We start from the raw sequence: 27,479 nt of genomic DNA on the forward strand, positions 1-27,479 counted from the left end.
TATATAAGAAACCTTTGGTTTCTATAGGGAAACAAACATCTCATGACTCTAACTTCCTTGGCTATTGTTTTAAGCTACTATTACCTTTTTGCTTATCAAGTTGCTCATTTAATTCTCAGGGCTAGCTAGGTAGAATTTCCAGAATTTCCCTTGAAGAAACTCAAGATTTTCCTTTATTTCCATGCTTGGGGGGTGGGGATGGGAGTGTATGGCAGGCCCCTAAGAGGCGTCCCTGCTTTGTCTCATAGGTTCGTCAGAATGGGGTGTCCTCAGATGTGATTTGCAGTTGTGGGTTCTGATATGGATTTATCTAGGATTTGGTGGCAAGAGATGTGGAGATTAGGACTAGGACTGAGTCACTGTTTCAGGGGATAGCCTGGGGATGACCTAGGGAATTGTTAAGGAATAAGAGGTTACTATTTCTTTACACGGTGAGGATTGTCTTTTTTTTTTTTTTTTTTTTTTCAGTCCAACCAGTGATTCCCAACTGACTTGACAGATGCTAACTTGCTATATTGCTTCTGCCACAATAATTTTTCCACAATGATTCTTAACCTATTACAAATGTATGGAAATAAATTAACCTGAGTACACTTGATTTGGTTACATTCTAAACATATAACTTTAGGAATGAGTCCACTTAATCATATAAGAAACTAAATGAAGATACCAGCATTGAGGCTGAAAAAGCTGATGAATGTAGAAGTTTTGAGGGCAAATGATTGTATGTAGGATAGGAGGGAGATGATGTAGAAGAGGTCAAGTCTGCAGTCCTGGGTGAGTGGGAGGAAGAGAGAAGTCAGACAGCAGGATCTATTTGAGGAGAGGTGCAGACAGTTTTGAGCATGTTTTGCTTGAGACCCTGGCATGAAGTCTACGTGGATTTTTCCAAGAGTCTGTTATAAACATTTGGCTGTTATTTTGTTGGAAACATTTTACCGTTATATGGGATGTCATACAACAATGAAAGTGCTGAGCTTCTCAGGGACTCTGGGGTGCAAATAAGCTCACTTTTCACTAGGACCTCCTCCACCCCAACCCCTACAGGTATTTAGGTTGTAACTTCCTCAAGCAGTTCTTTCCACATCATGTAGCTCTGGTCCATGCCATGTGTGCCAATGGTAATCAAACCTTTCATCCTAACCATCACTAACTGGATGGGCGTCCCAGCCAAAAGCAACCAATCTCTGTGGAGAAAAGAGAAGCCAACGTCCTCGGAGAAGGTACGAAATAACATCACCTGAAGCTGGGAAAGGCTTCAAGAACTTAGGTTTTTAAGGATTAGTGATCATTTTACTTTCTCAGTTATTTGTTAATATGTTGAATTACATTGGTTTTTAAATGTTAAACTCTTGTTTTCTCGGAATAAGTCTTATTTGGTCATGACGCATTAACTTTTATACATATATCTGGATTTTATTTGCTAATATTTTGTTTAGAATGTTGGCATTTATGTTCATGGAGATGGACTGACATTAATTTTCATTTCTTGTAAAGTTTTTTGCAGATTTTTTGTGTCATGGTTATATTCATATCATAAAATGAATTGGGAACCTCTGGTTTCAGCTCCAACGTGTAAAGAGCTTAGAAGTTGTCACTTCCACCCTTATAATAAGAAAAGCCTGAACAAACTGAAAATCAATGATTTTTCTTGGACCCATCAGAGAGCTGAAGTTGCAAGGTAGACCACCATTCTGAAATTGGGGGAGACAGGCAAATCCAGGGAAGTACAGCTAATATTTGCATATCTGGAGCAGAAGCCACTTGGAGCCATAAACTGTTAGGAACACTTAAATGGTAATTTTGATAAATTGCTAGAGGCTGAGTGTGAACTAGCATGAGACTGAGAAATTTCCAGGGCCACTGTCTTAGTAGGGCCCTCATATATTCATGGATTCTATTTTCAAAAACCTCATTAGTTTCTCCCCTACTGGCTCTGGTGGGGTAGAGCAGGGGGAGAAAACAAATCTTTATGAAATAAACCCAATGTATGCTCCATAGCAAAGGCATCTCCAGGGACAAACAGGCTTTTCCAGAGCCTTATCCCACCTGGGCAAAGGGCATTGATCCCCCTCTACTTTCCTCTAGCCTTCCTGTCTCACCTAACAGGGAGGAAAAAGTGAAGACACACTTGTGAAGGACAGTGTCCAGGAACACAGGCCCACCAAAAAGCTGAGATTTCATCATAAGATTATAGAATACTTTTGTTCTGTATACTAATATGCTCCCGTATAATGAAAGTAGTTTATATGGACAAGAATTGAATATAGAGAAGCACAAAACAAATTTATTGAAGTGATGGAAATGTCTCATGTCTTAATTAGGGTGACAATATTCTGGGTGTATAAATCCATCAAAACACATAGAACTGTCATCTTAAATCTGTGCATTTTATTTTACCTAAATTATACCAAAATAAAAAACATATAATGGGAAAAAATACATTATAGCAGAAAGAGCTATAAGATACAGACTCTCTCTGAGCAGGAGTACTTAGGGAAACCCAAAGTCAACAAAGGAGACAGAAACAAAGACGTTAAAGGAATTTGAAGCCTTTGGCACCTACAGCCACCATAAACATTAAAGACATCCCAACTCCCAGCCAGATTAATATAAAAGCTTACACTAAAGGGCTATTTATATTATGTCTGACTTTCAACAACAGAATGAATTGGGAAGCAGTTTTTCTTTTTCTGTTCTTTGAGTTTGGTTACAATTGGTATTATTAATTCTTTACATATTTGGCACAATCCACCAGTGAAGCCACTTGGGTCTAGAGTTTTCTTTATGGGAAGTCTTTCACTAGTGGATTCAATTGTTTTAACAAATATAAGACTACTCAAATTTTCTTATATTTTTAGTGTCAGTTTGGGTACATTGTGTATTTTAAGGAATTTGCTATTCACTGAAGTGTCATATATTAGTATTTTCTTTTAGCATTAGTAAGATCTATAGTTAATGTTTACTTCTTTATTTTTAATATTAGTAATGTGTTTCCTCTCGAACAGTTTTACTGGCATGTTATTAATTTTGTTAATCTTTTCAGACATCACTTTTGGCTATTTTGATGTTTTCTATTCTATATTAATTTTTTATTTCACAACATTTTCCTAGTGTCTTTATTTTTACTTCCTTCTATTTCCCTTGGATTTTATTTGATGCTCTGTTTCTAGCTTTTTGAGACAAAAGCTTAGATCATGAATTTTTGGCTTTTATTGTTTTCTAATATATGTAAATAAAACTATAACTTTTCCTCTAAACTCTATAGCTGCATCTCACAAATTTTTATTTGTCATGTTTTCATTATGTCAATTTTTTAAAACTTTCTAATTTCTTTTGTTATTTTTTGGATCGTGACTCATAAACAAGTATATTGTTTTATTTCCAAACAAGATTTTTATGGTTATCTTTTATTATTGATTTCTATCTTAACTAGGGTCAGAGAACACATTCTGAACTATTTCAAATTCTTTAATATTTGTTGGGACTTTAAAACCCAGAATATGGTCAATTTTGGTATAGTCCAAGTTCACTGATAAAAATGTGTATTCTATTGTTGGCCACAGTTTTGTATACATGTCAATTAACTCAATTGTATTAATTTTGTTATTCTTGACTGCTATATCTTTTTTTTTTTTTTTTTTTTTGGCAGAGCTAGCTGAGGTTTTATTTTGGACAAAAAAAAAAAAAAAAAAAAAAAAAAAAAGCAGATATGGCGTCCTCAGGCAGTAAACTCCCCCTCGAATGGGCTGAGGGCTAGCGCTGAGCCTCAGGTGAGCCTCCCTCCCGTTCCCTGTGCTCCCCTGCACAGCAGCCTCCCTCCCAGGCTCTGGGGCAGCCGCAGGAGGGGCAGGCTGGGAGGGGCTGCCGCAGCTGTTCCCTTGGGAGGGATGTCAGAGGACTGGAACACCAGCTTCCCATCACGGGTCTCGATCTTCTTCACAACCACGGCCCTGGTGGAGCTGGTGCGGCTGAAGGAGCTGGAGCCCGCACCAGAGCCAAAGCTGGAACCCAGGCCGTAGCTGAGGCCGGGGTTTGTGAGGCCCCCATAGGCGGAGCTCAGACCACCTGCATAGCCGCTGGTGGTCTTCCTATGGGTGCTCATGTTCTGCATCCCAGACACCAGCCGGCTCTCCTCGCCCTCCAGCAGCTTCCTGTAGGTGGCGATCTCTATGTCCAGGGGCCAGCTTGACATTCATCAGCTCCTGGTATTCACGCAGAGGCCGCGCGATGTCCTGCTTGGCCCGCTTCAGGGCGGCCTCCAGCTCGGACAATTTGGCCTTGGCATCCTCAACGGCCAGCTCCCCACGCTGCTTGGCATCTGCGATGGCGGCCTCCAGGGAAGCTCGCCCTCAATCTCAGCCTGGAGCCAGCTGATGTTCGGGCTGATGTTCATCTCGGAGAACTCAAGTCTTTGTATGCCCCGGGTCATCCCCATGCTTCCCAGCCAGCGTCTGAAGTTCCTCATACTTGATCTGGTACATGCTCTCAGCCTCAGCCCAGCTGCGGTTGGCAATCTCCTCGTACTGCGCCTTGATCTCAGCGGTGATGCTGTCCATGTCCAGGGAGCGGCTGTTGTCCATAGACAGCACCACAGATGTGCTCGAGATCTGGGACTGCAGCTCCCGGATCCCCTCTTCATACAGCTGCCTGAGGAAGCTGATCTGGTCAGTGAGCCCTTCCAGGCGAGACTCCAGCTCTACCTTGTTCATGTAAGCTTCATCTACATCTTTGATGAGGACAAATTCATTCTCCATCTCTGTACACTTATTGATCTCATCCTCATACTTGTTCTTGAAGTCCTCCACCAGCCCCTGCATGCCTGCATGTAGCCAAGCTCCGCCTCAGGCTTCAGCTTCTCCTGGCCCAGAGTCTCCAGCTGCCGCCTAAGGTTGTTGATGTAGCTCTCGAACATGTTGTCCATGTTGCTCTGAGCCATTTTCTGCTGCTGCAGGAGGCTCCACTTGGTCTCCAGCATCTTGGTCTGCTGCTCCAGAACTGTACCTTGTCGATGAAGGAAGCAAACTTGTTGTTGAGGGTCTTGATCTGCTTCTTCTCCTGGGTGTGCACAGCCTGGATGTTGGGGTCCACCTCCAGGTGAAGGGGGCTCAGCAGGCTCTGCTTGACCGTGATGGTGGTGATGCTTCCCATGCCACTGACTCCACCATAGCCTCCGCCCATGCCATCCCGGAAGCTGCTGCTGCCCACTTGGGAGAAGCTTGAGGAGCTGATGTGGGCACCGGGCCCACTTGTGTAGGAGCGGCTGCTGAAGGCCCGGGGGCCAGAGGCGGGCACCTTGTAGGACTTCTGGATCACCCTGGTGGACATGGTGGACGCAGGAGTGGAGGCAGGCAGGCTGAACCAGGCGGAGATTCCAGAAGGAGCAGAGAAGCTGCTTCTTGGTGGGCAACTGCAATATCTTTACTGTTATATTTTTCATTTGCTTGTACTATCAGGCACTGATAAGTTTGTTAATATTAATTATGGATTTTTCTATTTCTGTACATTTCTGCTTTATACACTTTTCAGGTATATTATTGGGTGTATACAATAATAGTTTTTATTAGTTTCTCCTATTTATTGGTATGAAATATCTCTATCTCAAACAATTCTTCATGCCTTGAATTACATGTTGGATAATATTATTTTGGCTACCTTATTTTCTTTTGGTACATACTTTTTAATCCTTTTTGCTGTAAATCTTTCTGTGTCCTTATATTGATATCTTCCTTTTAGGCAGTGTAAAGTTGGGCAGGGTTTGTTTCTAGGCATCTTATTCTGTCCATTAGTCTATCATTATATCAATACTATATATACTGCCATAAGTATTATAGGTAATTATTGGTATCCAGTAAGGATATTTTCTCTTTAGGGGTGTCTTGGCTATTTTTACACTTTGTTCCTTCATATTTGTTTTAAATCTTTTTGTCAAGTTACACGCGCACACACACACACACACACACACACACGTGCCTGCTGGGTTTGGGTTGCAATTGCACTGAATCTGTTGATCAACTGGAGGAAAATTGATATCATCACAATATTAAGTCTTCCTACCCATGACTACCGTTTCCACTTAGAACTTTTTAATGACTTTCAATATAGTATTTTATTTTCACAATAAATATATTACATCTTTTTAACTACTTTTATTTCTAGGAACTGCACAGTTTTAATGCTAAGTTCATTTTCTGTCACTGGAATATAGAAATGTTATTGAAATTTTTAACTTTTTATTTTGAAATAATTTTAGATTTATAGAAGAGTTACAATGATAGTGTATAGAATTCCCATATGCCCTTCACCCCGCCTCCCCTAATGCTCACATCTGATATGGTTTGTCTGTGTCCCCACCCAAATCTCAACTTGAATTGTATCTCCCAGAATTCCCATGTATTGTGGGAGGGACGTGGGAGAGGTGATTGAATCACGGGTGCTGGTCTTTTTCCCATGCTATTCTCGTGATAGTGAATAAGTCTCATGAGATCTAATGGGTTCATCAGAAGTTTCTGCTTTTGCTTCCTCCTCATTTTCTTTTGCCACTGCCATATAAGAAGGGCCTTTTGCCTCCAGTCATGATTCTGAGGCCTTCCCCGCCATGTGGAACTGTAAGTCCAATTAAATCTCTTTTTCATCCCAGTCTCGGGTATGTCAGAAAGCGTGAAATGCTTTCATGTCAGCAGCATGAAAACAGACTAATACAACATCTTACATAACCATGGCACAATTATCAAACTAAGAAATTAACATTAGTACCATACTGTCAACTAAATTATATGTGTTATTTAGATTTTCTCAGTTTTTCTGCCAATATCTTTTTATCTGTTTGAAGATCACACGCAGGGTAACCCCTTGTATTTAATCACGTTGTCTCCCTAGTCTCTTCCAATGTGTAGCAGCTTCTTGGTTTTGCTTCTCTTTCATGACCTTGACCCTTTTGAAAGAGTACTAGCCAGATATTCTATAGAATGTTTCACAATTTGGATTTGTAAGGTGTTTTCTCATGATTAGACTTGAGTTATAGATTTGGAGGAAGAATACAGCATAAGGGAAAGTGCCTTTCTCATTGCCTCATTTCAAGGAGTACATGGCATTAACTTATCATTGGTGATATTAGACTTGATTATTTGGTTAAGGTGGTGTCTGCCAGGTTTCCCCACAGTGAATTTATTATTTTTTTCCATATTTAATTTGTTAAAAGTGAGTCATTAAGTTCAGTCACATTCAAGGGGAAGAAATTAAACTCCACCTCCTTGAGGAAGGCATATGAAAAAATTCTGTGGTAATGTGTTAAGTCCACCAGAGTAATTACTAAACTGGGGAGAAATACTTGGAGACTACACAAATACACTTTTCTCCTTAAAGTTTTGTCCACCAATTTACCATTCATCAACAGGTACTACCTACAGCAGTCATCACTGTGGTGTTCTAATGCTGATATACTGTTTTCTTTATTTCTTCTATACTCATTAATTGGAATTATTCTTTAATGAAGATCTGTCCTTTCTTCCCCATTATTTATATCTTTGATCATTTATTTGTATCAAGGTGGATTCATGGATAATTTTATTCTTTGAGTTATAACCCAATATTATCATTATTTTTATGTTCCTCAATTGGTTATTGACCCTCTTTCAGTTTGGCTCCTGTGTTCTTATGGCATGCCTCCACTTCTAACCCCTTTCCCTTTTTTAGCCCTTCCTTACTTAGTAATACTACAAAATGGGTAAAGTATTTTTCTTCCTTTAGCTTTAAAATCAGACATTCTCCAAGGAGCTGTGGTTCCTTTTATTGAAGGGTGGTATTTTAAAACCCAGATCTTGGTGCTGGGTATACCTGTTACTATTGAAATGTTACTGCTTCTAGGACCTCTCAGAGCTAAAAAGTTACACACCCGCACACACTCAAACCCATGTATACAAATATACATCTATATTTATTTTTATCTCTCTCTACTTTTATTTATATCTATCTATCTATCAACATGAGCTCATGCTGATATCTCTGACTCTGCTGTAGCACCACAGGATTCATTCTGTCCTCCCCCACCCCTTCATTTACTTGTAATTTCTTTCTTTGACAGTGTGAAATCTGGGCTCATTAACTTTAATATAGTTACTTATTTGATCAATCCTAGTAGGCATATAAAGTAGTTTCAGAAATGCTAACCCTTATCCCTATGGGAAAAAGTTTCCCAACCAGAATACAATGTTTATTTATAGTTCTTTTTGTCTTTAGACATAAAATTTCCAGTCAAAAATCATTTTACTATTTTCCAGGACACAACATACAAAAATCTCTGGGATGCAGCAAAAGTAGTGTTAAAAGGAAAGTTTATAGTGCTAAACACCTACATCAAGAAGTTATAAACACCTCAAACTAACAATTTAATATCATACCTAGAGGAGCTCGAAAAAAAAAAAAAACTAACCTCGAAGTTAGCAGAAGAAAAGAAATAACTAAAACCAGAACAGAACTGAATGCAATTGAGAACCCCACATCCATGCAAATGATCAACGAAAGCAAAAATTGGTTCTTTGAAAGGATAAACAAGATCAATAGAACACTAGCTCGATTAACAAAGAAACAAAGGAGAAGATCCAAATAGGCACAATCATAAATGACAAAGAAACATTAAAACCAATTCTATAGAAACACAGAAGTTACTCAGAAATGTGAGTACCTCTGAACACCTCTGTGCACACAAACAAGAAAATCTAGAGAAAGTGGATAAATTTCTGCAAACACACAACTTCCCAAGACTGAATCTGGAAGAAATTAAAATCCTGAACAGACCAATAACAAGTTCTGAAATTGAGTCAGTAATAATAAAAAAAAAAAAAAACAAACTCCTACCAACCAAAAGAAGCCCAGGACCAGGTGAATTCACAGACAAATTCTACCAGATGTATAAAGAAGAGTTGGTGCCAATCTTAGTGACAACTTACACCACTATTCCAAAAAATCAGGGAGGAGGGATTATTCCCTAACTAATTCTATGAAACCATCATCACCCTGATGCCAAAATCTGGCAAAAACACAATGAAAAAAGAAAACTACAGGCCAATATCGCTGATGAACATAGATACAAAATTCCCCAGCAAATTACTAGAAATCCAAATCCAGCAGTACATCAAACTTTAATCCATCACAATCAAGTAGGCTTCATTTCTAAGATGTAAGTTTGGTTCAGCATATGCAAATCAATAAATGTGATTCACCACATAAGCAGAATAAAAAACAAATACCACATAATCATCTCAATAGATGCAGAAAAAGTTCTTGATAAAATTTAACATCCCTTCGTGATAAAAACCCTCAACAGGCTAGGCCTTGAAGGAACATACTTCAAAATAATAAGAACCATCTATGACAAACCCACAGCCAACATCAAACTGAATGGGCAAAAGCTGGAAACATTCCCCTTGAGAACCAGAACAAGACAAGAATGCCCATTCACCACTGCTATTCAACATAGTACTGGATGTCCTAGCCAGAGCAATCAGGCAAGAGAAATAAATAAAGGTCATCCAAATAGAAAGAGAAGAAGTTAGACCGTCTCTGTTTGCAGACAATCTGATTCTGTACCTAGAAAACCCCATAGTCTCTGCCAAAAAGCTCCTAGATTTGATAAACAATTCCAGTAGTTTCAGGATACAAAATTAATGTACAAAGCTAGTAGCATTTCTATACACCAACAATGTCCAAGTTGAGAACCAAATCAAGAATGCAATCTCATTCACAGTAGCCACAAAAAGAATAAAATATCTAGGAATACAGTTAACCAGAGAGGAGAAAGATGTCTACAATGAGAATTACAAAACACTTATCAAATAAATTACAGATAACACAAACAAATGGGAAAACATCCCATGCTCATGAATAGGAAGAATCAATATCATTAAAATGTCTCTACTGCCCAAAGCAACCTACAGAGTCAATGCTATTCCTATCAAATTACCAACATCATTTTTCACAAAATTAGAAAAAACTATTTCAAAACTCACTTGCAACCAAAAAAGAGCCCAAATAGCCAAAGCAATCCTAATCAAGAAGAACAAATCTGGAGGCATCACATTATCCAATATCAAAGCTTACGGTAACCAAAGCAATGTGGTACGGGCACAAAAACATACATACAGACCAATGGAATAGAACAGAGAACCCAGAAATAAAGAATCACACCTACCACCAACTGATCTTTGACAAAGTCAACAAAAATAAGCAGTGATGAAAGAACTCCCTATTCCGTAAATGGTGCTGAGATAACTAAGTATATGCAGAAGAATGAAACTGGACACCCACCTATCACCACATACAAAAATTAACTCAAGATGGATTAAAAACTTAAATGTAAGACCTTAACTATAAGAATCCTAGAAGAAAACCTAGGAAATACCCTTCTGGACATAAGCTTTGGCAAATAGTTTATGACCAAATTCTCAAAAGCAATTGCAACAAAAATAAAAATTGACAAGTGGGACCTATTTAAGCTGCAGAGCTTCTGCACAGCAAAAGAAACTATCAACAGAATAAACACACAACCTACAGAATGGGGGGAAATATACACAAACTATATATCTGACAAAGGTCTAACATCCAGAATATACAAAGAACTCAAACAAATAAACAAGCAAAAACAACCCCAACGCAAATGTCCATCAATGATAGACTGAATTAAGAAAATGTGGCACATATACACCGTGGAAAACTATGCAGCCATAAAAACGGATGGTTTCCATGTCCTTTGCAGGGACATGGATGCAGCTGGAAACCATCATTCTCAGCAAACTATCACAAGGACAGAAAACCAAACACTGCATATTTTCACTCATAAGTGGGAATTGAACAATGAGAACACTTGGACACAGGGCAGGGAACATCACACACTAGGGCCTGTCATGGGGTGGGGGGCTGGGGGAGGGATAGCATTAGAAGAAATACCTAATGTAAATGACGAGTTAATGGGTGCAGCAAACCAACATGGCACATGTACACCTATGTAACAAACCTGCACGTTGTGCACATGTACCCTAGAACTTAAAGTATAATAATTTTTAAAAAGTGGACAAAGGACATGAACAGACATTTCTCAAAAGTAGACATACATGCAGCCAAGAAATATGAAAAAAATGCCCAAATTTACTAATCATTAGAGAAGTGCAAATCAAAACCACAATGAACTATCATCTCAAACCAGAATGGCTATTACCAAAAACTCAGAAAATAACAGATTTTTTGTTGTGGAGAAAAGGGAACACTTGTACACTGCTGGTGGGAATGTAAATTAGTTCGCCACTGTGGAAAGCAGTTTGGAGATTTCCTAAAGAACTAAAAATGCAACTACCATTCGACCCAGGAATCTCATCACTGGGTACATACCCAAAGGAAAATAAATAATTCTTTCAAAAAGATACATGCACTTATATGTTCATCACAGCACTGTTCACAATAGCAAAGACATGGAATCAACCATGGTGCCCAACGATGGTGGATTGGATAAAGGAAATGTGGTATACATACACCATAGAATACTACACAGCCATAGAAATGAAGAAAATTATATCCTTTGCAGCAACATGGATGCAGCTGGATGCCATTATCCTAAGTGAATTAATGCAGGAATGGAAAATCAGATTCTACATGTACTCACTTAACAAGTGGGTGGGTACTCGTGGACATAGAGATGGGTATAATAGACACTAGGGACTACTAGAAGGATGAAGACAGGATGGGGTAAGGGTTAAAAAACTAACTGTCGGGTACTATGCTTACTTCCTGGGTGAGGGGTTCAGTCACACTCCAAATCCAGCATCATGCAATATACCCACGTAAAAAGCTTGCACATGTACCCCTGAATCTAAAATTACAAATTGAATTAAAAAAGAAATAAAATAATAGTTTATACAGTTAGATTTGTCAGTCTGCATTCATTCCATCCTATGTTCTCCAGACATCCCAAATGATTTTTAAAATTTTCATACAGTAAACTTCACTTTTAGTGATGTACAGTTCTGTGAGTTTTGTCGAATTCAGTCATAGATTCACCAACACGGTACCATATAGAATAGTTCCATCAGTCCATAAAATTCTCTTCTGCAGCCCCTTTATATTCAGTCCGTGTCCCCTCCTCTAATTCCTATAAACCACCGAACTGTCTTTCATATCTATAGTTTTGCTCCTGCCAAAATGTCATATAGAAGAAATCCTACATATGTAACCTTTTGGATCTGGTTTCTTTAATTTAGCAAAATGCCTTTGAGGTTCATCCATATTGTGGCATAAATTTGTAGTTATTCCTTTTTATTGCTGAGTAGTATTCATTGTATGACATAGCACCATTTGTTTATCCATGGATCTATTGAAGGATATCTGGGTTGTTTCCAGTTTTTGGCTATTATGAATTAAGCTCCTATAAATATTCATGTACAGGCTTTTGTGTGAACATAGTTTTCAACTCACCTGGCTAAATACCTAAGAGTGGAATTACTCTTTCTAGCAGTAAGTTTATGTTTAATGTTTTAACAAAGTGCCAAACTGTTTTCCAAAACTGCTACACTATTTTGCATTCTCACCAGCAATGAATGAGTTTTCAGGTGGCTCTGCATCCTCATCAGCATTTGGTATTGCCACTTATTTACTTTAGACAATCTTATAGGTGTACAGTGGTATTCCATTGTCATTTTAATTTTCATTTTCCTAATGACTAATATTGTTGAGCATCTTTCCATGTTTTTATTTGCCATCCACATATTTTCTTTGGTAAAGTGTCTGATCAAATCTTTTGCCCATTTTTTTTTTCTTTTGAGATGGAGTCTCACTCTGTTGCCTAGGCTGGAGTGCAGTGTCATGATCTCGGCTCACTGCAGCCTCTGCCTCCCAGGCTCCAGCGATCCTCCTGCCTCAGCCTCCCGGGTAGCTGGGATTACAGGCATGTGCCACCACGCCTGGCTAATTTTTGTATTTTTAGTAGAGATGGGGTTTCACCGTGTTGGCCAGGCTGGTCTTGAGCTCCTGACCTCAGGTGATCCACCCTCCTTGGCCTCCCATAGTGCTAAGATTACAGGTGTGAACCACCGTGCCAGGCCCTTTTGTCAATTTTTTTAAAATTCTGTTGTTTCTTTGCTTATGGTCAAATTTTCAGTGTTTTAAGTATACTACAGGTAAAATTTCTTTATCAGATGTGTGATTTGCAAATATTTTCCCTTTCTGTGGCTTTTCATTCTCTTAACTATGTTTTTCACAGAGCAAATGTTTTTAATTTTGGAAAGGTCTAATTTATCAATTTTTTATTTTATGGGTCATGCTTTTGATAGCATATCTAAAAACTCATTGCCAAACCTAATGTCATGCATATTTTCTTTGATGTTTTCTTCTAAATGTGTTATAGTTTTATGCTTTACATTTAAGTCTATTATTCATCTTGAATACATTTTGTATAATGGCAATTTATTCTTGAGTACTAATTTTAGATTTTGGCATCTTGCTAAATTATTTATAAATTCTAATAAATTAGGTTTTCAATAAAGACAATAATCCCATCTCAGAGAAATAATGGTTTTCTTTTTTTTCTATTTGAGTCTTTACATATTTAATTCCTTTTTTTACTGTGCTGGTTGGAATAATTCTAAATATAGAAGTGGTGATAACGGAGGCCTTTATTTTGTTCCTAGTGTTTAAGAATATGCTTTCAACATTCTTACATTAAGCATAAAGTTTGCTCTCAGTTTTCTTTAATGCTCTTTATGGGATTAGTGGCCTTATCTATGTTTCTACTTTAATAATTTTTTATATCGGGAATGGTTTTTGAATTACATTAAACAATTTTTCACATATATTCAGAGGATTAAAAAACTTTTTATTTAATCTGTTAATATGAACGTTTTATTAGATTTAAACCAACCTTACAGTGCTGGAATAAGCCAATTTCGGTCATGCCGTATAATCTTTATTACATATTATAGTGTTCTATTTAATAATGTTTTGTTTATGATTTTGTATCTGTATTAATCAATGAGATAGCACTATAACTCTCCTTTCTCATGTTATCACGGTAAGGTTTTGATATCAAGCTTATACTAGTCTCAAAAAAAATTGGAAAATTTCCCCCAGAACTGGTTATATAAGTGTATTTGTTATTTGTAGTTTATTGAAATTACCTATAAAACTGTGTTGTCCTTGTGTCTTTTTTGTGAGAAGAGTTTTGTAACTACAAATTTAGGGATTTTATGCCTTGAGTCAATTTTAGTGATTATATCTTCTGCTGTGGCTTAAATGTGTCCCCCAAAAAGCATGTGTCAGAAACTTACTCACCAATGCAACAGTGTTAGGGGGTAAGAACTTAAGAAATGATTAGGTCATGAGGGCTCCACCCTCATGAATGGGTTAATGTCACTATAAAGAGGGCTTGAGGTTGCAAGTTCCACCTCTTGCTCTTTCTCACTTCTCACTGCCCTTCCTCCCTGGGATGATGTGACAAGAAGGCCCTTGCCAGATGTCGGCCCCTCAGTCTTGGACTTCCCAGCCTTCAGAGCTGTTAGACAATAAATTTCTGTTCATCATAAATTACTCAGTCTCGGGTATCCTGTTATCACAGCACAAAATGAACTAAGACAACTTTCTAGGAATGTAAATATTTTACCTAAATTTTGAAATGTATTGGCAAAGTTTTTCAAAACAATAATTTTCCTAATATCTGCATTATCATCCTTTTTTTGTATCTTTGCTTTTTTATCACCAATCTTGCAAAAATTTATATATATACTAGTGGAGAGAAATATAGCCTTAGATATTTAACTGTATAACTAAAAAGAAGAAAATGAACATAATTAAAGAGATAAGCATTCAAGAGTCTAGATTTGATGGACCTTAATATCTATCTACCCTCCCTTGAAATTCCTTTCATTCAGGGGCCTCCAAAATATTCCTTTTTCACTGGCCATACAGGGTAGGCTAAGTAGATGGCACAGAGACAGATTTTTAAAAAGTGCTTTTGTTCATGTTATCCTGGATAAGAATAAAAAAGAAAAACGTGAATAGTACCATCTTGAAAATTATTTTCTCTGGTTTCCACAAATTCTTGGTCCATGGTCTCGGCTGAAGTGGCTTGAATGGCTGAGGAAGGGTGGCATGGCTGTTCTGGGGTCATAATTCTGGGAATGTAGCTCTAATTATTGGTTGGACTACTTGATTCTTCTTCACATCACTTCAGCTGGAGTTAGAATGTCTAAGATGATTTCATTACTTACATGTCTGGTGTCAGTGCTTGGATAGCTAGAACAGCTGGATTTCTCTAGGTATCTCTGTCTCTGCATGCAGCCTGTCCCCATGACTAGCTTAGGCTCCATCACAGTAAGCCATGATATGAAGTAGTTTGAGGAACGTAACATGTTTCTTCTTGGGGAATCAAAATGCACATGAATATATAAAAGGCACTGAGATGTCTGTTTAACTTTCCCAAACATGTTTGACTAAGAAATTCCTTTTTAAATGTAAGACTCATTAATATCAATTCATAGAATATGCTTCCACAGATGTTGTAGTTAACAATGCAAAGAAGACATTATAAAGTGTAATATTACAGGCAGAATCTCATTTTAAGGAGTACCATCAAACTGTTAAAATTACATAACAAGGCTACTTTCATGACTTGACTGACCACCTGATTTGAAACTGCTTTGGTGATATATATACAATAAGTTTTCATGGAAGAGAAATCTTGTGTGACCAGAGTCCCTAAGTCCTTGCCCACCTATTAGTGAAAATAATGTTAAATATAATTTCTGCTTTTTAAAAGGATTTGGGTGTTTATATTTTTAACACCTATACAATGCTAAATTTTATTAATAAAATACTTCACATATTAAATTTATTATATTGAAGAGAATTTTACACTGAAGGGAATTTTTACACCTGTATATATTTATATATGTTAAATAGATATTGTCTATATCGAGATAATCTCAAGTACATTTAGATAATCTCAGCCTATCCCTTTGGCACTTTCTATATGTCAAATCATGTTGTGATACCAAAAAAATATATGACACACCACCAGACTTCATAAACTTCAATGTTGTTTGAAATAAATGGGCTTTGTGTATCTTAAATAACAATACTGCCAAAAAAGTCTATATAACAAAATAGTAAATTGAATAAAACCCCAAGTCAAATGTTTCCTATAGTCAAAATATACTATGGAATGGAAGAAAATAGAAGAGCTAAATACCTGAAGCTGCAATGGAGAGAAGAGTAGGACTTGACTTTCTTCTTGGTAGATGTCACATAATGAATTGGCAGAGGAGAGAAACGACCACCTGGTAGACAAAGCGTAATCAAAGGCAAGTGTAGTGAATCCTGTTTCCCTCTGGAAATGGCAGTTCTTACATACACTTCCACTGTTTTATGCCCTTTTCTTCCTGTCTCAACCTTCTCCTGCTTATTTGCCCCTTCATGGCTCATTGAAGCCCTGTCTGGCAGCTGTGTTCATCCACCACTTGGTTCTCAGTCACCCAGAGACAACTCAAGTACATTCTCTTCCATTAAGAAGGCTTCCCAACAGTTGTGATCATCTTTTACAACTAGATATCATTTTGGCATCAGCAAATTGAAATGTTGCCTGAGTGTACAAGACGACAGCTAAATCTGATGGATCCATTGTTGAGATGATTGAGCCAATTAAGGTAGTAAAGATTGATGTAAGTGCTTTCTCTGGGCACTGTCAAACATGGAAGGGTAAAATTTAGAGCTAAGGAAAAGTGTGACTGGCTGCAATTGATTGATGAGACCATTGGGTCCCACCGAAAGTGTCCTAAAAGGGAAGCCAATGGGAAAAAGTAGTATTTTGTGGGGTTTATTCTCAAAGTAGAGCTGTATAGGATTTTACACAGTGAGATCAAATGGAGAAGTAATTGGAGTTCACAAATGAGGTGGTGAAAGCTGTTATGATGTGTCAGGAGTGGACATAAAGAAGAGGAGATGGATCTGTCATATTGCCAAGAAAGATTTGCAGAACTTGATGACAGTGGCCAGGCATGGTGGCTCATGCCTATAATCCCAGCACTTTGGGAGGCTGAGGTGGGCAGATCTCTTGAGGTCAGGAGTTCGAGACCAGCCTGGCCAACATGGCGAAGCCCTGTCTCTACTAAAAATACAAAAATTAGTCAGGCCCAGTGGCGGGTGCCTGTAATCCAGCTGCTCGGGAGGCTGAGGCAGGAGAATTGCTTGAACCCAGGAGGCAGAGGTTGCAGAGAGCCAAGATCATGCCACTGCACTCCAGTCTGGGCGACAGAGTGAGACTCTGTCTCAGAAAAAGAAAGGAAAGGAAAGGAGAGGAGAGGGGAGGGGAGGGGAGTGGAGGGACTTGATGACAGTTACCATAGAAAACAACAGTTACCATAGAAAACAACTTGGGTTGCCTCATTTCTAAAGTGAGAAAATTAAAATAGATGCTTAATAAGTTTCCTTCAAACTATATAATATCTATGAGTCTAGGATACTCAAGGGGGAGAAAAAAATTAAAACCTGGTATGTTTCTGTCTTAGCTCAGGCTGCTGTAACAAAATACCCTATAGACTGGGGGACTTAAACAGCAGGCATTTATTTCTCACAGTTCTAGAGGCTGGGAAGTCTGATCAGGATCAGGGTGCCAACATAGTCAGGTTCTAGTGAGTACCCTCTTTCTGGCTTGTAGATGACTGCCTTAATTTTATGTCCTCACATAGCAGAGAGAGAGAGAAAACTAGCTCTCTGATCTCTTCTTATAAGAGCACTAATCCTATCATGAGGACCCCACCTTCATGACCTCACCAAAACCTAATTACTTTCCAAGGGCCCCACCTCTTAGTACCATCACATTGGGGATTAGGGCTTCAAAATATGAGTTTTGGAGGAAAAAAATCATTCAATTCATGAAAGTTCCCTTTCTGAGTTTTCTGTTGTTGAATTCTACCACACTCTCAAACACACAGTATTATTAAACTGTGGTTATGTTTTTAGATGTGTTCATGCAGGCCGTAATTATGTTTATCATGGAAGTATACTTGCATTGTGCAAGCATATACATTGCTTTCCCCCTCAATAAATTTGAGCAAGTTTTCAACTGTTGTTTTCTGATGTTACGTGTATGTGTGTATCAGCTAGGGGCAGATTTGGTTGAATGCAACATAAAACCCAAGCAACAATGTCTTAAACACAATACAAATTTCTTTTTCATATAATAGAAGTGTGGTGATAAGTTGTTTAGAGCTGGTATGGCAAGTCTACAGTTGTCAGAGACTGAAGCCCCTTTACTCTCTGCTCTTCCATGGAGAACAGCTTCCATTTTCAAACTGCCTAATTGTCCAAGATGGCTTCTAGAGTTCCAGTAATCTAGGCATCAGAAAGGAGGAAATGGAGAAGGAGAAGAAAAAGTACATTTCCCAATTGAATCAGCACCCTTTAAGGAGCTTTCCATGGAATGCCATACTATTCTATTTACATCTTATTGGCTGCCCCTCTCGGTAAGAGAGGGTAGTTTTTAGCCAGGCACATTGTTCTTCCATTAATACAAGGTTCTGGTAATTAAGAAGGTGGGAATGGATGTCATCTCTGCCGTAATATGCTTAGTAGTTAACAACACAGTATTCTGAGTATTGAGTTCTAGATCTCTCAGGACTATTTTATAAAAGGAAAGAAACAAGAACATATTTCTGAATCTTGCTATTGACATCAAAGTAAGCTATCCCACATGTCTGCAAAGTGACTTTTTTTCATACTTTGTTAAATTTTCCATTAAGTACAGAGAGTTGCCTGATTGTAAAGTTGATCTTTAGGGATCGGGAAATGACACCACTGAGCCACTGTCCACTAAAACTGTATTTTGACTATTGTTGTGATTTGAATGTTTGTGTCCCCTGCCGCCAAAATTAGTATGTTGAAGCCCAATCCCCAATGTGATAGTATTAGAAGGTGGGGTCTTTGGAAGGTGATTATGTCATGATGTCTCTGTCCTCATGAATGGAATTAGTGCCCTTATATAAAGGACTCCAGAGAGCTAGCTAGCTAGCCCCTTCAACCGTGCAAGCAAGAGGGTGCCATCTACGAAGCAGAGAGGTATCCTTCATCAGACACCAAAGTTGCCATTGACTTGATATTAGACTTCTCAGCTTCCAGAATTGTGAGAAATACATTTTCGTTGTTTCTAAGTCACCCAGTCTAAAACATTGTGTTATAGCAGCCCAAATAGACTAAGCCAAGTGTTTGTCTTTTGATTTTTGTAGGGAAAGAATGGGCTTTCTTCAATCCATTCCACACTCTAACTTGGACTCTCTAGTTACCAGGGGTTTTCTATGGTAAGGAGAATGGCCAGGGCTAGAAGTGAAGGATACTGATGCTAATATTCTCTGTAGGATAAAAACAATGAAGTTGGCAAAATTCCTGCAGTAAAGTCAGCTATCTAGGTTTGCTCAGAATGCATTTCTTGCTTTTACTTGGAAACACCACATCCCTTCAATTTAGTTGACTCAAGTGAGACTGGCCCCTGTCTCAGTTGGACTTCACATGCAGGCTATGAAACAAAGACTTGGGCAAAAGTGGTCAATTTGGAAGGTGATCCCAGAAGTACACCCTCAGCCTATGCTCTCTGCCCAGAGATGTCGACTTCTTGCTTCAAAACCGTAACTCTTGGCTGGACACAGTGGCTCATGCCTGTAATCCCAGCACTTTGGGAGGCCGAGGTGGGCAGATCACAAGGTCAGGAGTTCGAGACCAGCCTGGCCAACACAGTGAAACCCCGTCTCTACTAAAAATACAAAATTTAGCCAGGTGTGGTGGTGCGCACTTGTAGTCCCAGCTACTTGGAAGGTTAAAGGCAGGAGAATCGCTTGAACCTGGGAGGCAAAATTGAGCCGAAATTGCGCCACTGCACTCCAGCCTGGGTGACAGAGTAAGACTCTGTAAAAAAAAAAAAAAAAAAAAAAATTAAAAATAAGTAAATAAATAAAACCCACCTAACTCTTAACTCTTAATGTGTTTGCACAAAATTCCCATAAAGGAGCCCTCCTACCAATAAGCCTTACAAAACTTGGGGTTTTAATTTTACTAATTAACCCAGGGAAAACAAATTGATCCTGAAACTCCTGTGTTTGTCCATTTATTCATTTATTTGTCACTCACTTCTCTGTTTCTCTATGTCTCTCCTCCATGATCTATCCTGCACCTACATCTTTTTTGTCTATGAGCCATATTCTATTGTCAAAGATGGAGCATTATGTATCCCCGACAGGAAAGCCAGAATTGAAAATAGTCACCCCTCCCTACCATACACACATTGTGCATGTTCATAACATCTCCTACACCATACCATTAAACATTTTCTGGGTGCTGGAAGCAGCAGCAGCTGGGAAATCTTACTATTGAAAATCTCGATGTGCATGTTCAGTAGATTGCAGAGATGCCTATCTATATGTTTCCAGCCCTTTCTTCAGTAAAGAGATCCTGACTGATGACCCCAAAATCTGGGATACTTAAATATTTTCACCCCACACTGAAGATAACTGCACCAGGGCTCCAGCTAGTGTCATTCAAGAAGACAGACCAACCCCACCAACTGCTCTAATTACAGATTCATCAAGCAACAGTTCTTTGAGTTATTTGGTTTCCCATGAGGTTTCCTATAGGAAAGAGAATGTGCCAATAAGATGACACAAGTCTGAGTCTATGTAATAGTATTAGTTCTCTTATAAATTTATACATTGGCATTCTAGCTTATATAGATTAAACTTCTGTGAGTTTACATAGTGTAATAGACTGAATAATGACCGCCCAAAAGATATCAGGTTCTCATCCATGAAACTTATAAATGTGACCTTGTCTGGAAAAAGGATCTTTGCAGATATAACTAAGTGAAGAATCTTGAGATAGAGGTATTATCCTGGATTATCCAGGTGAGTCCTAAATGCAATCACAGGTGTCCTTATAAGGGAAAGACAGAAGTATTGATGCACATAAAGGAGAAGACAATATGAAGATGGAACAGAGAGAGCTTTGAAGTTTGGAGTGAGGCATCCACAAGCTAGGGAATACTGGCAGCCACCTGAATCTGCAAGAGACAAGGAATGAATTCAAACTTTTGGCCTCCAGAACTGTGTTTTAAGCCAGGACATTTGGGGTAATTTGTTACAGCAGCCACAGGAAACTAATACAGCTAGTCTGGATAAAACCTAGAGAATCCGATCAACTCTGGGAGCACTGACCAAATTGAGACCCTAGACTGTGGTACCCTACTGATGGAATGATATTTTATGATGCTCTAGTTGAGTAGCCAGCATCCTTTTCTAAATCTCTGCCTTGTTTTCTTTAGTGTCAACAGTCTTTATTATAAATTCTTATTTTATTATAAAAGGTCTTTAATTATTACTTTAAACTATCATATTAAACTATTAATAAGAAAAAATTAGCTAACATAGATTGAGCATTTACAATTTTCCAGGCATTCTGTTAAACACTTAGTATGTTTTCAGTGCTACCCTAGACCCTTGGGCTTGAGCTGTGTGTGAGCCTGTGCATTGGCTGTCACCCATCCACATTCTGACAGCAGTGTCACCTCCCATTTATGATACCTGAAGTCATCAGAGGTGATGGCAGGCATGCTTTAGCCTGTGCATATTCCCAATTCTGATATCCAGAGCAGCCATCTCAATCCTTTCTGCAAACTTTGTGCTATATGTAAAACAGTTGTCCTATCTCCTCCGAGAGCTTTTGAGACTTTGGCTCTACAATGCCATTGGGCCTTCCTGATCAATGTCCTCTCTTTCCTTCAAATGATGTGGTGACATTGTGCTCTTCTTGGTAGGTCTTAAGTAACGCAGGATGAGTGATGGATATTCCTTGCATGAACAGAACCACTCTTGTTACTCAGCCCACAAGATTCTTGCCTGTCCTTCTCTCTGGTGGCAGTACATGGAAGGCCAGGGTACAGTCAAGACTGAAAGATATCGTATTGTAGGAATGCAGTAATTAAAACCTGAAGAGTTCAAAAGTAAACACTGTTGGAAAATGCATTGGTTTACATTTATGCTATTCTCACATTTTTCTGCACACTCTGGGTAAGACTTGTGGCACCATAAACAACAAAACAGTGTAAGAATGTCTGACAGAGCAATTGGAAGGCAATATTCAAGGAAAGCCCTCTGAATGACAAAGTGTCACAAGTAATGATATGAAACAGCATTAAATAAATGGTGTTAGGAACATATAGAAGCAAGACGATCTATATCATTTTAATATAAATAGGTTCCAAAGAGCCACGACATTGTGAATAATAACAGTATTGCTACTGATTTATGGTAGGAGATATGACGTTAACCAGGAATGGCACATTTGACAAAGAACAGAAACAATGAGCATAAAGTGGAGATTTCTGGACCTGAACCAGAAGAGATAGTGCCTGGACACTGCAAAGAATCTTCATATGCATCAATTGAATATTAAACAAATAGGTAAGTACTATTTCTCTAAGAAGTATTCTAAATATTCTTTGATAAATCATTATACTTCATATGGACCAATGAATTTTGTAATACACTTTTAAAATCAGATTGCTTGCATAGACAAGGGCCCCATACACACAAGAAAATGTAGATCCACACTCTACAGGCAGTTCTATACATATTATCTCATTTAATACAATGAAATAAGTATTATGAAACACATTTGAAAGATGGGAAGACTGAGATTCAGAAAAAAAAATTCCCAAGGTCACATAGCTAGTAAGAGGTAGAACCAGATTTGAGACTCAAGTCTCCTTGAGTTATCCTGCTGACTGCATCTTTAAGAATACCCTACTTGGGCTAGGCGTCGTGGCTCATGCCTGTAATCCCAGCACTTTGGGAGGCCAAGGCGGGTGGATCACGAGGTCAGGAGATCAAGACCATCCTGGCTAACACATTGAAACCCCATCTCTACTAAAAATACAAAGATTAGCCGGGTGTAGGGTGCCTGTAGTCCCAGCTACTCGGCAGGCTGAGGCAGGAGAATGGCGTGAATCTGGGAGGCGGAGCTTGCAGTGAGCCGAGATCGCACCACTGCACTCCAGCCTGGGCAACAGAGCGAGACTCCAACTCAAAAAAAAGAATCCCCTACTTGAAAGCCAGTATTCAAGATAGTATCCAACACAGACCCTCTGGGTCAGTCAGAGAAGCATTTGCTGGGATGCTTCTGAGCTGCTTCCTACCTGAATCACCATTAACATCACCAATACCTGACTGTTTCCTCTGGTTCTTTTGTTTTTGGGAACAACTCCACTGAGGTATAATTTTCACACCATAAAATTGAGAAAATGTAGTAATTTTATATAGAATTGTGCAATCATCAACATAAACCAGTTTAGGAACATTTCCATCACCCGAGAAAGTTCCCCATGCCTGTTACAAGGCCTTCATCACCAACCTTAGGGAACTACTTTCTGTCCCTATGGATATGCCTTTTCTAGAAATTTTATATAAGTGGAATCATATGGTATGCAGCATTTTGCACCTGGCTTCTTTCACTTAGCACAATGTTTTTGAGGTTCACACATGTTGTGGTATATATCAGTAGATTTTTGCTTTTTATTGTTAAATAGAATTCCATTGTGTGGATTTACCACATTTTATTTATCCATTTACTTGTTGATGAACATTTGAATTGTTTCTAGATTTTTAGTATTATAAATAATGCTGTTATAAACATTTGTTTACAAATCTTTGTATGAATGCATTTTCATTTCTTTAGCATAGATTATCTAGATGTGGAATTTCAGGGTTGTGTGGTAAGTAGAGGTTTAAGGTTTTTTTGTCAAAAAAAGCTTTACTGATAAATGACTGACATACATTAAGCCATGCATATTTAAAGGGTACAATTTGATAAGTTTTGACATGTGTATACTCATGAACTCATTGGCACCATCAAGATAATGAATATATCTGTCATCCACAAAAGTTGTTACATGTAACCCTTCCTGACCTTTTCCCTAGGCATTCTCCAAAACACCACTGATCTGTGTTCTTTCACTATAGATTTCTTTACATCATCTAGAGATTTACATAAATGAAACCATACAGTATGTACCCTTTTAATGTCTTGCCTCTTTCACTCAGAAAAATTGTTTTGGCATTCATTGAAGTTGTTGCATGTATCAACTGTTCAGTTTTTATTACTCAATAACATTCATTTTATTATTTTCCATTTTTTAACTTTTATTTTAAGTTCAGGGTAAAAGGGGAGGTTTGTTATGTAGGTAACCTTGTGTCATGGGGGTTTGTTATACCGATTATTTCATCACCCAGGTATTAAGCCTAGTACCCATTCATTGATTTTCTTGATCCTCTCCCTCCTCCCACTCTCCACCTTCCAATAGGCTCCAGCGTCTGTTGTTCCCCTCTGTGTGTCTGTGTGTTCCTATCATTTAGCTCTCACTTATAAGTGAGAACATGCAGTATTTGGTTTACTGTTTGCTAAGGATAATGGCTTCCAGCTCCATCCATGTCCCTGCAAAGGACATTATCTCATTCTTTCTTATGGCTATGTAGTATTCCATGGTGTATATGTACCACATTTTCTTTATTCAGTCTATCATTGATGGGCATTTAGGCTGACTCCATGTCTTTGCTATTGTTAATAGTGCTGCAATTAACATATATTTGCATGTGTCCTTATGGTAGAATAATTTATATTCCTTTGGGTATATACTTAGTAATGGGATTGCTGCCTGGAATGGTATTTCTGTCTTTAGGTCTTTGCAGAACCCTAAATGTAAAATGGGTTTTACATTTAAGTCTTTAAACCATCTTGAGCTAATATTTGTTTCAATCTTCTGCATATGCTCAGCCAGTTATCCCAGCACCATTTATTGAATAGGAAATTCTTTCCGCACTGCTTGTTTTTGTCAGGTTTATTGAAGATCAGATAGTTTTAGGTTTACAGCCTTATTTCTGGGTTCTCTATTGTGTTCCATTGGTCTATGTGTCTGTTTTTGTACTAGTACCATGCTGTTTTACTTACTGGAGCCCTGTAGTATAGTTTGAAGCTCAGTAGTGTGATGCCGCCAGCTTTGCTCTTTTTGCTTAGGATTGCCTTGGCTATTGGTGCTCTTTTTTGGCTCCATATGTATTTCAAAATAGTTTTTTCTAGTTCTGTGAAGAATGTCAGTGATAGTTTAATGGGAATAGCATTGAATCTATAAATTGCTTTAGACAGTATGGCCATTTTTACAATATTTATTCTTCCCATCCATGAGCATTGAATGTTTTTCCATTTGTTTATGTCATCTCTGATTTCTTTGAGCAGTGTTTTATTGTTCTTCTTGTAGAGATCTTTCACCTCCCTAGTTAGCTATATCCCTAGGTATTTTATTCTTTTTGTTGCAGTTGTGAATGGGAGTTCATTCCTGATTTGGCTACTGGTTTGACTGGTGTTGTTGTATAGGAATGTTACTGATTTTTGCACATTGATTTTGTATTCTGAGATCTTGCTGAAGTTTATCAGTTTAAGAAGCTTTTGGGCTGTAACTATGGGGTTTTCTAGATATAGACTCATGTTATCTGCAAACAGGGATAGTTTGACTTTCTCTCTTCCTATTTGGATGCCTTTTATTTCTTTCTCTTGCCTCTTACCCTGGCCAGGATTCCCAATACTATGTTGAATAGGAGTGGTGAGAGACAGCATCCTTGCCTTGTGCTGATTTTCAAGGGGAATGCTTCCTGCTTTTGCCCATTCAGTATAATGCTGGCTGTTGGCTTATAGTAGATGGCACTTACTATTTTGAGGCATGTTCCTTCAATACCTAGTTTATTGAGAGTTTTTAACATGAAAGGGTGTTGAATTTTATTAAAAGCCTTTTCTGCATTTATTGAGATAATCATGTCATTTTTGTCTTTGGTTATGTTTATGTGATGAATCACATTTATTGATTTGCATATGTTGAACCAACCTTGAATCCCAGGGGTAAAGCCTACTTGATCGTGGTGGATGAGCTTATAGTTGTCCTGCTAGATTCTGTTTGCCAGTATTTTGTTGAAAATTTTTGCATCAGTGTTCAGCAATGATATTGGCCTGAAGTTTTCTTTTTCTTGTGGTATCTCTGTCAGGTTTGGGTATCAGGATGATGCTGGCCTTATAGAATGAGTCAAGGAGGAGTCCCTCCTCCTCAACTTTTTGGAATAGTTTCAGAAGGAATGGTACCAGCTCTTACTTGCACATCTGGTAAAATGTAGCTGTAAATCCATCTGGTCCTGGTTAGTAGGTTATTTATTACTGACTAAATTTTAGAGTTAGTGGTCTGTTCAGGGATTCAACCTCTTCCTGGTTCAGTCTTGGGCGGGTGTATGTGTCCAGAAATTTATCGGTTTCTTCTAGATTTTCTAGTTTATGTGCATAGAGGTGTTCATAATACTCTCTGATGATTGTCTGTATTTCTGTGGAATCAGTGGTAATATCTCCCTTTCATTTCTGATTGTGTATATTTGAATTTTCTCTTTTCTTCTTTATTAGTCTAGCTAGCAGTCCATTTTAGTAATTTTTTCAAAAAACCTACTCCTGAATTCGTTGGTCTTTTGTATGGTGTTTTGTGTCTTTATCTCCTTCAGTTCAGCTCTGATTTTGGTTCTTTCTTGTCTTCTACTAGCTTTGGGATTTGTTTGCTTTTGGTTCTCTAGTTCTTTTAGTTGTGATGTTACTTTGTTAACTTGAGATCCTTCTAACTTTTTGATGTGGGCATTTTAGTGCTATAAATTTCCCTCTTAACACTGCCTTAACTGTGTCCCAGAGATTCTGGTATGTTGTATGTTTGTTCTCATTTGTTTCAAAGAACTTCTGGATTTCTGCTCTATTTCATTATTTACCCAAAAGTCATTCATGAGTAGGTTATTCAATTTCCATGTAATTGTCTGGTTTTGAGTGAATTTCTTAGTTTTCATTTCTAATTTGATTGTGCTGTGGTCCGAGAAATTGTTTGTTATGATTTCAGGGTTTTTTGCATTTGCTGAGAAGTGTTTTACTTCCAATTATGTGATCCATTCTTGAGTATGTGCCACATGGCAATGAGGAGAATGTAGATTCTGTTGGTTTTGGGTAGAAAGTTATGTAGATAACTATCAGGCCCATTTGATCCAGTGCTGAGTTCAGGACCTGAATACTTTTGTTAATTTTCTGTCTCAATGATCTGTCTAATATTGTCAGTGGAGTGTTAAAGTCTTCCACTATTTTTGTGTGGAAGTCTAAGTCTCTTTAAAGGTCTCTGAGAACTTGCTTTATGGATCTGGGTGCTCCTGTGTTGGATGCATATATATTTAGGAGAGTTAGATTCTTCTTGTTGAATGGAACCCTTTACTGTTATGTAGTGGTCTTCTTTGTCTTTTTTAATCTTTGTTGGTTTAAAGTCTGTTTTGTCAGAAACTAGGACTGCAACCCCTGCTTTTTCCTGTGTTCCATTTGCTTGGCAGATTTTTCTCCACCCCTGTATT

The 27,479-nt window shown here is 38.2% G+C and overlaps 1 pseudogene; it reads right to left on the minus strand.

Annotated features, from left to right (window-relative positions):
- Window positions 1-3,769: 3,769 nt before the first annotated feature.
- On the minus strand, window positions 3,770-5,399 carry LOC100456701 (keratin, type II cytoskeletal 8-like; annotated as a pseudogene).
- Between the last annotated feature and the right edge of the window lie 22,080 nt (window positions 5,400-27,479).

This window comes from Pongo abelii, chromosome X, assembly GCF_028885655.2.
Source record: "Pongo abelii isolate AG06213 chromosome X, NHGRI_mPonAbe1-v2.0_pri, whole genome shotgun sequence".
Taxonomy (NCBI): Eukaryota; Metazoa; Chordata; class Mammalia; order Primates; family Hominidae; genus Pongo; species Pongo abelii.